The 13,473-nt window shown below is 44.4% G+C and overlaps 1 pseudogene; it reads left to right on the forward strand.

The window, feature by feature from the left end:
* The window catches only part of LOC115117986 (RNA binding protein fox-1 homolog 3-like), a 215,468-nt pseudogene that overhangs the window by 99,907 nt on the left and 102,088 nt on the right, over positions 1-13,473 (forward strand).

The following is a 13,473-nucleotide window of genomic DNA, read 5'->3' on the forward strand; positions in this document are numbered from 1 at the left end:
ATTGATGTATGTCCATTTTAAAGTGGTTAAAATTCATTAACATTTTGAGGACGGTAGTATGAAAACTAAAGAAAATATACATATTCATGAAGTTTATGACATGTTTGTGTTTATTTTATGAAAATACTAATATTAATGGACCAAATAACAACAAATCTCAAATGGATAGGTACTGTAGATGACCCTGTGGTGTCTGGCATTAAGTCACTGTCATTATTTAGAAAACCCTATTTAAGACCTTATTTTATATCGGTGAGAAATACATCAAGATACAAATTCTGATAAGTTACCCAGCAAATGGTCAGGATACCACTGCATTCCCAGAACGTAAGTAGAGATGTTCTGTGAAGGTTCAAATGACTCATTTCCTAAATGTTTTTTCCCACACTTTTGTAATTTTACAATATGTAAGTGTATTTTAAATGTATAATTGTTTTTGTACCGCTTGTTGCAAGCATTTCGCTACACCTGCAACAACGTCTACTAAATATGTGTATGTGAAAAAAACATTTTATTTTATTGTAGGTGTCCTCATAAATCACCAAGGGCCCAATTCATTCCGTCGCACTGAAGATCTGCGCTATAGCGCCATTGAAATGTAAGCGTAATTTCTAAATGAGAAGACATACGCAGCTTTTACTGTGAATTCAGGCTCCACGAACATTGGAATATTGCCTTAAAATGTCAGTTGCGCTAAAGCGCGAATCTTCAGTGGTACGGATTGAATCGAGTCCTGACACAGCTCCTCTTCTCTGTAGTTGTGCTGTTTCTCAGATGGGCGTGGTGTTTGTGGCAATAAACAATTGAGCAAAAGCTGCAGCCAGAGGAAAGTATCGGTGCCAAAAGCTGGAGCTAAGTGACTGATCGGCAAAACGCTTCGTTTGGTTAAAACGTCATCCATCTCAATGCATAAGAATAGGAAACCTCAATAGCTATATTGATCACAGAAACCTTTGGAAAAGGCTGAGGTCAATTGTGGTTTACCTGCAAAAAGTTGTCTGATGTTGATCGATTTTACATTTTCCGATTTTTGCCACTTTCTTTCTCTACTTTGTTTTGTCCTTTTCTTTTCTTTTCTTTGAAAAGTTTAAGAATTTTTCCCAGAATAAAATAAAAAAACAATTCACAGCGAATGGGATATGCTGTATCTATCATCATTGATAAACGGCAGATTTCTTTAGACACATAATAATAGAATATCAGTGGAGGCTGCTGAGGGGAGGACAGCTCATAATAATGGCTGGAAAGGTGTCAATAGAATGCCATCACACACATGGAAACCAGGTGTTTGTGCTTGATGCCATTCCACAAAGTCCACTACAGCCATTACCACGAGCCTGTCCTCCCCAATTAAAGTACCACCAACCTCCAGTGTATGGGATCTATCACCTTCTAGGAAGAGAGAGAGAGAGAGAGAGAGAGAGAGAGAGAGAGAGAGAGGAGAGGAGAGGAGAGAGAAGGAAGCTGAGATAAAAAATAAAGATATTTATCTGACACACACAGGGGGAGTGAGAGAGAGAGACAGAGACAGGGGAACTGGTCAACATTAAGAGTGAGTGATGAGAAAGAAAGAGAAAGACAGTGAGAGAGAAAGATTGAGTTAGAGAGAGAGAGAGGCTGTTGGTACTCTGGTAAGGTAGGGCGGTTGAAAACCTGAGGGAAGAAATTCCCATGTCAGTGAAGAGAGCTGAGATATATTAAAACCTGTAATTCAAATCAACGGTTATAATCCAAAATGTATCAGTTAATTGATCTTTGGTCAGTCTCTTTCAGGAGAGCCATTTAGGCCCCTCCACCCCCCATTTAGAATGTGTGGGATTGTGTAGTTCAAATCAAATTTTATTGGTCACATACACATATTTAGCAGATGTTATTGGTCACATACACATATTTAGCAGATGTTATTGGTCACATACACATATTTAGCAGATGTTATTGGTCACATACACATATTTAGCAGATGTTATTGGTCACATACACATATTTAGCAGATGTTATTGGTCACATACACATATTTAACAGATGTTATTGGTCACATACACATATTTAGCAGATGTTATTGGTCACATACACATATTTAACAGATGTTATTGGTCACATACACATATTTAGCAGATGTTATTGGTCACATACACATATTTAACAGATGTTATTGGTCACATACACATATTTAGCAGATGTTATTGCGGGTGTAGCTTAATGCTTTTGTTCCTAGCTCCAACAGTGCAGTAATATCTAACAATACACACAAATCTCAAAGTAAAAGAATGGAATTAAGAAATAAATATTAGGACGAGCAATGTCGGAGTGGCATTGACTAAAATACAGTAGAATAGAATACGGTGTATATACTGTACATATGAGATGAGTAAAGCAGTATGTAAACATTATTAAAGTGACCAGTGATTCCATGTATGTACATAAGGCAGCAGCCTCTAAGGTGCAGGGTTGAGTAACCGGGTGGAAGCTATATTAAGTGATGGCCAACGTGTGTGTGTGTGCGTGTCTGTCTATCAAGCAATGTTCCACTAAATAAACAGTGTGTCTTGTAATGATCAAACAGTCTGCTTATCTACCATGAGAGCTAATAGGATATCCCTCTCCGTGTAGGATCACACACATTTTCTCTATTTCATCAGCTATTTTCACAATTTTGTCTGCCCTGTGTTACTGCTGTGTGTGTGTGAGTGAATGAGTGTGTGTGTGACTGCTGTCAGTCTGCTGTGTGTGTTGATTAGATTTGAGCATCTATCTCCTGGCATTTTATTGAGGGACAGAGAGACAGGGCATTTATTGCTTGTGTCATTTCTCATTCTTAACACTTGTGGGTTTTTATTGCAAAACCGTGGGTGATCATTTAACTCAATTTAAATAGACAGACCAAACTGAGTTTTTGTCTCGTGTCTCTCTCTGTTTCGACCCATCCTCCTTCCCTTTCCCCACCCTTCTGTTTCTTCACTCTCTCACACTGGTAGCAGTAGTTCCCAACCCTTTCCACATTTGGGGCGTGTTCAGCAGGACCCAACGTTTTGGAATGTTCAGATAGGAATATGCTATCTACAACAAACATGCCTCTATGGCATGTATAATAATAACGAATCACATCCTCTCTATTGGTGGCATTTCTTTCTGCAACGTTCGACAACGTTTGACTACTGAACGTGGCCCTGTCGGTCCCCGAGGACAGGGTCGAGAAATCACGTGTGGTCTCTTATTTGAAATGGTACACACACACTAATGTGTTCTATATAGTGCCAAATACATTTTTTAAAGCTTTTAACCATAGTGGATCCCTTTTTGGTGCTATATAGAGTAGAACTACAGTATTTCCTACGGTCCTATAAAGAACCATTAATAATATATGCTAGATATCACCAAAAAAGCGTTCTGATATGGTTACAATCCTTTTGGGGGCTATGTAGAACTCTTTCTTATGGTTCTTTATAGAATCTTTATGGACAATGGTTCTATAAAGAAGTTCTTTGTAGATCCTTTTGAAGAACCATACAGTTTTTTATTTATTCTGGTCAGCCATATTGTATTGTTTAAAGTCCATATGTGTTATTATTGTGTTAATTGTCAAGTTGAATCAGGTGTGCTAGGAGAGGTTTGATAACCACTGATTTAGATGTCAGTTCTCAATTGACACAAGGCCATATGTGAGTCTTTCTCAAGACACTGTCACTGGCCATAGTCATATCTAACATGTAATATCAGAACACAACACATTAGATCAACTGGAATGACTCTCACTCACAGTTTCACAAAAACAGATGTCAGCAAATCACCCGCTGCTGCCCCGACATTTGCATTATCACTAAAAGAGGAAAGAATCAAATTCTGAACTGCAAAGAACCATTGAAGGGCTCAAAAGGTTATTTGAGTCAGTATGGTTCCACAAAGAACCATCACCCTTCCCAAACAACCCTTGAGGAACTCTCTTTTCGTAGTGTGTACTCAGCTTTGTACACTGCTTGGCCGATAATGATGAACCATTCTCTTTCCCTTTCCCTCTCTCTCTCCACCTCTCTCTCTCTTCAGGGTAACCAAGAGGCACCAGCCCCTCCTGAAGCGATGGCCCAGCCCTACCCACCAGCCCAGTACCCCCCTCCCCCCCAGAACGGTATCCCAGCGGAGTACACCGCCCCCACCCTCCTCACCCCCACCCCCACCCGCCGGCAGACTACACAGGGCAGAGTGCAGTGGCTGAGCACGCCCTAACGCTGTACACAGCCACACAGACACACAGCGAACAGACCGGGAACGAGAACAACACACCCACCCTCACCGCCACTACAGTATCGGTGAGTGAAGAGTGTCATGCACACACATAAACGTGCATGCAAGTACAGACACACACACACAACCTCCACCGTAAAAAGGCAATATCTTCAGATTTAGTAGGTCTGTGAAAGTTGAAAGAGGGAAGAACAAGAGGGGGCAGAAAGAAGGGGATAAAGCTCCTTGATAAGGCTCACTCTTCCTCTGCCATCTTTTTAAATTGCCGTTCAATTTAATTTAGTTCTCGTTTTCCTCACCGCTGTCTGGACAGATCTGCCAGGCACTAGCTTAATGGAGAGAGAGAGAGAGATACGAAGAGAGAGAGAACGAGCTAGAGAGAGAGAGAGAGAGAGAGAGAGAGAGAGAGAGAGAGAGAGAACGAGCTAGAGAGAGAGAGAGAGAGAGAGAGAGATTGTCAGAAAAGGGTTGACCATGGCCAGTCTTCTGAAGCCTCTCTCTTTTGCTCTTTCAGATCAGAGTTCAGACAGCCTTACATGAAATATTTACTCTGCCCCAAAACCCTGAAACTCAACTTCAAATCAGAGTAGAGGGCTGGAGAGAGAAAAAGAAGAGCTGAGAGAAAGAAGAATAAGAGAGAGAAAAATAAAGTTTGGCATGAGAGTTCTGTTAGGAACAAGCTTTAGGGTTTATGTACTTGGCCTATATGTACTGAGCTACACACACGCACAGACACACACACAAATAACTCAGTAGAAAAATCTCTTGGCATATTTATGTTCCGGACTCTGACATTGCTTGTTCTGACATTTCTTAATTTCTTGCTTCTTGTTTTTTTTTGTTCACTTTATTTCTTGGGATTATTTGTGTATCCGCATTGTAACATTTACTGCACTTCTGGAGCTAGAAACACAAGCATCACACTGCACCTGCTTTAACATCTGCTGATCTGTGTACGCCACTAATACATTTACTGCACTTCTGGAGCTAGAAACACAAGCATCACACTGCACCTGCTTTAACATCTGCTGATCTGTGTACGCCACTAATACATTTACTGCACTTCTGGAGCTAGAAACACAAGCATCACACTGCACCTGCTTTAACATCTGCTGATCTGTGTACGCCACTAATACATTTACTGCACTTCTGGAGCTAGAAACACAAGCATCACACTGCACCTGCTTTAACATCTGCTGATCTGTGTACGCCACTAATACATTTACTGCACTTCTGGAGCTAGAAACACAAGCATCACACTGCACCTGCTTTAACATCTGCTGATCTGTGTACGCCACTAATACATTTACTGCACTTCTGGAGCTAGAAACACAAGCATCACACTGCACCTGCTTTAACATCTGTTGATCTGTGTACGCCACTAATACATTTACTGCACTTCTGGAGCTAGAAACACAAGCATCACACTGCACCTGCTTTAACATCTGCTGATCTGTGTACGCCACTAATACATTTACTGCACTTCTGGAGCTAGAAACACAAGCATCACACTGCACCTGCTTTAACATCTGCTGATCTGTGTACGCCACTAATACATTTACTGCACTTCTGGAGCTAGAAACACAAGCATCACACTGCACCTGCTTTAACATCTGCTGATCTGTGTACGCCACTAATACATTTACTGCACTTCTGGAGCTAGAAACACAAGCATCACACTGCACCTGCTTTAACATCTGCTGATCTGTGTACGCCACTAATACATTTACTGCACTTCTGGAGCTAGAAACACAAGCATCACACTGCACCTGCTTTAACATCTGCTGATCTGTGTACGCCACTAATACATTTACATTTCATTTAAAGCACAGTCTTATGACAGGCTATAACTTGCCATTGAGGTCTCCTGTCACTTTTGCTCTCGCTCTCACGCACACTCTCTCTCACACACACTCTCTCACACACACACACGCACGCACACACACGCACGCACACACACGCACGCACGCACACACACACACACACACACACGCCACTGCACGTGGGCATCGAAGGTTTTCATTAGCATCACCCTTCCACACATTATATGCTCTGTTCCTTTCTCCAGAACTGGTTTAGGAGCCTTCAATCTGTTTTAGACCAGTACTTGACTTTGACAGAAATAGATTCCCGTACTTATTTTGGGTTCCGGTACTGTTTATATTTAGGTGCAGGTGCTCCAAAATACTTTTGAGGTAGTATTCTATAAGAGATACAGGAGCTCAAGCAGTAGAACATTGGCGGTGCTGGTCCTCAGCTCCAGTGAGCTCCTGCCCAAGTCAAGCACTGCCACAGGCAATATAGAAGCTGGAGAGTAGGAGGCTATTGTCAGTGTTTGTCAGACTATTTTAAATTGACAGTCACTTCAGAGAGCTTGGACATTGTAAGTGCAGCACAGTAGAGGAGCAGTGTGTCGGGGCCCGTAGAGTGGTCACTTTACAGATATTTGGCTATTGTGTTTTACAGTTGGAGAGAGAGAGTGGGAGAGAATTTTGAGTCCGGGAACAGAGAGAGAGATTGGAGTTGTCGTGAGAGGCTGCTAACGAGACAGAAAGAAGGGATCTAGTGCACCACCTAAGAGGTATAGGGTAGATGTGTGTGTAGGTGTTTTCACCTGTGTGAGTGGGTGGGTCTCCTCCCTGTGGACAGGCAGACATACTGACAGACTGCACACGTGTGCACACACACACACAGGCACACACACACACACACACAGGCACACACACAGGCACACACACAGGCACACACACACACACACACACACACACACACACACACACACACACACACACACACACACACACACACACACACACACACATACCGTTCCGGTGGTGGCATGCAGCAGAGGGGAAGCCTGGGCTGGTTGTGTATGATAATGTTCATGTCATTACAGACTCGTGCCGCATCAGTGCTCTCCAGCTCTCACAGTGGAGATTGGGGAATAACCATGGCACAGTTCAGCACAAGAGCCTGGGGTGAGCTGAGGTGGAGAGCCAAAGGCACTGTTTTGTGTGGATCCTTTCAACAGGCATCCATCATTCCTGTCTGTCTCTCTGTCTAACTCAATCAGATAGTGTTAGCAATGGTTCCATCACATAGCTTCTACCTATCCAGTCATTTAGAGGGAGAAAGTATGCATTCAAACAGAGGAATTGTTTCCCTCTGCTGATGGAGAGAGAAAGAGGGAGGGAGAAAGAGGGAGAGAGACATGGAGAAAGAGAGACATGGAGAGAGAGACATGGAGAGAGAGAGAGACATGGAGAGAGATGGAGAGAGAGAGATGGGGGAGAAGTAGAGAGAGAAAGAGGGAGAGAAGTAGTGAGAGAGACATGAGAGAGAGACATGGAGAAAGAGAGACATGGAGAAAGAGAGACATGGAGAGAGAGATACATGGAGAGAGCGATACATGGAGAGAGAGATGGGGGGGAGAAGTAGAGAGAGACATGGAGAGAGAGGGGGAGAAGAGAGAGAGACATGGAGTGAGAGAGGGGGATGGAGAGAGAGAGACATGGAGAGAGAGGGAGAGAAGTAGAGAGAGAGACATGGAGAAAGAGGGAGAGAAGTAGAGAGAGAGACATGGAGAAAGAGAGACATGGAGAAAGAGAGACATGGAGAGAGAGAGACATGGAGAAAGAGAGACATGGAGAAAGAGAGACATGGAGAGAGAGAGACATGGAGAGAGAGATACATGGAGAGAGAGATAGGGGGAGAGAGAGACATGGAGAGAGAGAGGGGGGAGTAGAGAGAGACATGGAGAGAGACATGGAGAGAGAGAGAGACATGAGAGGGAGAGAAGTAGAGAGAGACATGGAGAAAGAGAGAGAGACATGGAGAGAGAGAGACATGGAGAGAGAGAGACATGGAGAAAGAGAGACATGGAGAGAGAGACATGGAGAAAGAGAGAGAGACATGGAGAGAGGGAGAGAATACATGGAGGAGAGACAGAGGAGACATGGAGAGAGGGAGACATGGAGAGAGAGGGAGAGAAGTAGAGAGAGAGACATGGAGAAAGAGAGACCTATCCAGTCATTTAGAGGGAGAAAGTATGCATTCAAACAGAGGAATTGTTTCCCTCTGCTGATGGAGAGAGAAAGAGGGAGGGAGAAAGAGGGAGAGAGACATGGAGAAAGAGAGACATGGAGAGAGAGACATGGAGAGAGAGAGAGACATGGAGAGAGATGGAGAGAGAGAGATGGGGGAGAAGTAGAGAGAGAAAGAGGGAGAGAAGTAGTGAGAGAGACATGAGAGAGAGACATGGAGAAAGAGAGACATGGAGAAAGAGAGACATGGAGAGAGAGATACATGGAGAGAGCGATACATGGAGAGAGAGATGGGGGGGAGAAGTAGAGAGAGACATGGAGAGAGAGGGGGAGAAGTAGAGAGAGACATGGAGTGAGAGAGGGGGATGGAGAGAGAGAGACATGGAGACATGGAGAGAGAGAGACATGGGAGAGAGAGAGACATGGAGAGGGGAGAGAGAGAGACATGGAGAAAGAGAGACATGGAGACATGGAGAGAGAGAGACATGGAGAAAGAGAGACATGGAGAGGGGACATGGAGAGAGATACATGGAGAGAGATGGAGAAGAGAGAGAGAGACATGGAGAAAGAGAGACATGGAGAGAGAGACATGGAGAAAGAGAGACATGGAGAAAGAGAGAGACATGGAGAGAGATGGAGAGAGGGAGACATGGAGAGAGAGGGAGAGAAGTAGAGAGAGAGACATGGAGAAAGAGAGACCTATCCAGTCATTTAGAGGGAGAAAGTATGCATTCAAACAGAGATTGTTTCCCTCTGCTGATGGAGAGAGAAGAGAGGGAGAAAGACAGGGAGAGAGACATGGAGAAAGAGAGACATGGAGAGAGAGATGAGGAGAGAGAGAGAGAGATGGAGAGAGATGGAGAGAGAGACATGGGGGAGAAGAGAGACAGAAGAGAGAGAGACATGAGAGAGAGAGAGAAAGAGAGATGGAGAAGAGAGACATAGAGAGACATGGAGAGAGAGAGAGAGAGAGACATGGAGAAGAGACATGGAGAGAAGGGGGATGGAGAGAGAGAGACATGGAGAGAGAAGAGAGAGAGAGAGACATGGAGAGAGAGAGATGGAGGAGATGGAGAAGGAGACATGGAGAGAGAGACATTGAGATGGAGAGATAAAAATGAGAGAGATGGAGAGGGGGAGGAAGAGAGAGAGACATGGGAGAGAGATGACATTTCTTGGAAGAGAGATCCCCACAGGAGAGAGAGTGAGGGAGGAAGAGACATGAGATGGGGGGTAAGACATGGAGGGGGGAGAGAAACACTGTGTGCTATAAGACAGATGTGGCGTGTTCTACCTGCAGTGTAATTAACATGCAATTTACACTAATTAAAAGGCAAATTATGAGAAGTAGAAGACAGAAAGAGGGAGATAAGTAGTTAGAGAGTGGAGAGAGAGGAGAGAGAGAGGAGATAGAGAGAGAGACATGGAGAAAGACAGAGAGAAGAGAGAGAGAGAGGGGGAGAGGGAGAGAGGAATATGAGTGTAGAGTGATGAGGAAAGAGAGAGGAGAGGGAGGGAGCAGAGAGAGGGATAGGAGAGAGTGTTACAGGGTGATGAGGAAAGAAGGGAGGGGGAGGGGGAGAAACACTGTGTGCTATAAGACAGATGTGGGGATACCTGAGTGTTAAGGTGATAAAAGGCAAATTAGAAGAGGAGACCGCTCCTTAGTGTGTGGGGGGAGGGAGGAGAGGGATAGGAATATGAGTGTAGGTGATGAGGAAAGAAGGGGGGAGAGGGGGAGCAGAGAGAGGGATATGAGTGTTAAGGTGATGAGGAAAGAAGGGAGGAGAGGGGGAGCAGGAGAGGGATATGAGTGTTAAGGTGATGAGGAAAGAAGGGAGGAGAGGGGGAGCAGGCAGAGGGATATGAGTGTTAAGGTGATGAGGAAAGAAGGGAGGAGAGGGGGAGCAGGGAGGGATATGAGTGTTAAGGTGATGAGGAAAGAAGGGAGGAGAGGGGGAGCAGGGAGAGGGATATGAGTGTTAAGGTGATGAGGAAAGAATGGAGGAGAGGAGGAGCAGGGAGAGGGATATGAGTGTTAAGGTGATGAGGAAAGAAGGGAGGAGAGGGGGAGCAGGGGAGGGATATGAGTGTTAAGGTGATGAGGAAAGAATGGAGGAGAGGAGGAGCAGGGAGAGGGATATGAGTGTTAAGGTGATGAGGAAAGAATGGAGGAGAGGAGGAGCAGGGGAGGGATATGAGTGTTAAGGTGATGAGGAAAGAAGGGAGGAGAGGAGGAGCAGGGGGAGGGATATGAGTGTTAAGGTGATGAGGAAAGAAGGGAGGGAGGAGGAGCAGGGGAGGGATATGAGTGTTAAGGTGATGAGGAAAGAAGGGAGGAGAGGAGGAGCAGGGGAGGGATATGAGTGTTAAGGTGATGAGGAAAGAATGGAGGAGAGGAGGAGCAGGGGGAGGGATATGAGTGTTAAGGTGATGAGGAAAGAAGGGAGGAGAGGAGGAGCAGGGAGAGGGATATGAGTGTTAAGGTGATGAGGAAAGAAGGGAGGAGAGGAGGAGCAGGGGGAGGGATATGAGTGTTAAGGTGATGAGGAAAGAATGGAGGAGAGGGGGAGCAGAGTAGCTTACAAAGCAAGAGGGGCTGAGGCTTTGACTCTAACTAGCGACGACATTTGTACTTCCAGATCCAGTGTTATTACAGTTATATTACAGCCTTTTTGTTTACTGAGGTATTCTATGCTTTTCGACGCTACTTTTTGCCACAGAAGCAAACATCTATATGAATTGCAATTGCTAGAGCTTCGACAGCAAGCGTTTGAACTGCCCTTACTATTCAGGAAGAGAAAGGGAAGAAAAGGACTGAGAAAATGGCAAGTTTGTCCACTGAACACTACAAGAGGAGAAGATGAAGAATCCATGTCTCTTGTCCAACCTGTGCGAAGCATTCTTTTTTGGGGATGTCGGTTGCCAGATTTGATGACTTGCTTCAGCAGCGTTGGAATTGTCCATTTTGTGCAGGAGCTCAGGCAGCGAGTACTAAGGGCTTTTTCTCAATGGTCCTGACGGCACTCTGTGATGCGAAGTACCACTTCACCATGATCGACGTGGGTGCATATGGTTGGGAGGGAGATGCGGAAATCTTCTCACAAAGCAAGTTCGGTTCTCAAGTCATTGCAGGCCAGCTGCTGCTTCCAAGGCCAGAGTGCTTGCCAGGGGCCCCAACATGAGCCCATATGTCTTTGCGGGAAACGAGGCATTCCCTCTGAGGGTAAACCTGAAGTGACCATATCCAGGTAAGATACGCTCAGTACATGTGAATATACATATGATGGGAAAATTATACCAATATAGACATTGTAATTGTATGCCTCACATAAACGTGATCTGGCATCCCAGTAAGAGGATGGGGGCCTACAGTGGGGAGAACAAATATTTGAAAAACTGCCGATTTTTCAGGTTTTCCTACTTACAAAGCATGTAGAGGTCTGTAATTTGTATCATAGGTACACTTCAACTGTGAGAGACGGAGTCTAAAACAAAAATCCAGAAAATCACATTGTATGATTTTTAAGTAATTAATTTGCATTTTATTGCATGACATAAGTATTTGATCACCTACCAACAAGTAAGAATTAAAAATAGAGCTTTTTGGTCTAAACTCCATTCGCCGTGTTTGGAGGAAGAAGAACCCCATCCCAACCGTGAGGCATGGAGGTGGAAACATCATTCTTTGGGGATGCTTTTGTGCAACGGGGACAGGACGACTGCACCGTATTGAGGGGAGGATGGATGGGGCTATGTATCGCAAGATCTTGGCCAACAACCTCCTTCCCTCAGTAAGAGCATTGAAGATGGGTCGTGGCTGGGTCTTCACAGCCAGGGCAACTAAGGAGTGGCTCCGTAAGAAGCATCTCAAGGTCCTGGAGTGGCCTAGCTAGTCTCCTTACCTGAACCCAATAGAAAGTCTTTGGAGGGAGCTGAAAGTCTGTATTGCCCAGCGACAGCCCCGAAACCTGAAGGATCTGGAGAAGGTCTGTATGGAGGAGTGGGCCAAAATCCCTGCTGCAATGTGCGCAAACCTGGTCAAGAACTACAGGAAACGTATGATCTCTCTAAGTTCTGCTTTTCTGATGTATCAAATACTTATGTCATGCAATAAAATGCAAATTAATTACTTAAAAATCATACAATGTGATTTTCTGTATTTTTGTTTTAGATTCCGTCTCTCACAGTTGAAGTGTACCTATGATAAAAATTACAGACATCTACATGCTTTGTAAGTAGGAAAACCTGCAAAATCGGCAGTGTATCAAATACTTGGTCTCCCCACTGTATGTCCAAAACATAGTCTACACAGTTGTAGTCATGTTCCTTTCTGGTGCTAAAGGAAATGTTTATTTTATTCAAAGGTTTCCGAGAACTGCTTTGGGATGGAGGATCCTGGGACGAGTCCTTGAGGTTGCCCCAGAGAAAGTTGTGAAGGCCGATTGCCTTTGCACCATAGACACTGCAGACACAGACAACACAGAGTCATCGACAGTACATTCACCCCACGTTTGTTGACCACTCCACACCCACTGGGGACCTGCGTCCAGGAGAGTTGTGACAATTGGCACCGGCTTCCTGGCCAGGGTAAACAGAGACAGGGCAACCAGAGTTGCTATAGACCTCAAGGACTACTTCCTCACACCAGCTGGTCGAGTGTCTTTCCAGGATGCTGCTCTCACGCGTGGCTACCTACAGTAAATGTTGGAGTGCTGTTTGGAAAACATGTGCGCACATACAGTGCCTTCAGAAAGTATTCACACCACCTTGACTTTTTCCACATGTTGTTGTGCTCCAGCCTGAATTGATAAAATAGAGAATATGGCCCACACACAATATCCCATAATGTCAAAGTGGTATCCAGTTTTTCAAAATGTTTACAAATTAATAAGTATTCAACCCCTTTGTTATGTTAAGCCTAAATAAACCGAGGAGTAAAAATGTGCTTAACAAGTCACATAATAAGTTATGTGCAATACTCATCACTCTGTGTGCAATAATAGTGTTTGACATGATGTTTGAATGACTACCTCCTCTCTGTACCCCACACATACAATTATCTGTAAGGTCCCTGAGTCGAGCAGTGAATTTCAAACAAAGATTCAACCACAAAAACCAGGGAGGTTTTTGATTGGTAGATGGGTCAAAATAAAATAAAAAGCAGACACTGAATATAATTTTGGGCATG

Source organism: Oncorhynchus nerka, linkage group LG28 (assembly GCF_034236695.1).
Source record: "Oncorhynchus nerka isolate Pitt River linkage group LG28, Oner_Uvic_2.0, whole genome shotgun sequence".
In the NCBI taxonomy this organism is placed as follows: Eukaryota; Metazoa; Chordata; class Actinopteri; order Salmoniformes; family Salmonidae; genus Oncorhynchus; species Oncorhynchus nerka.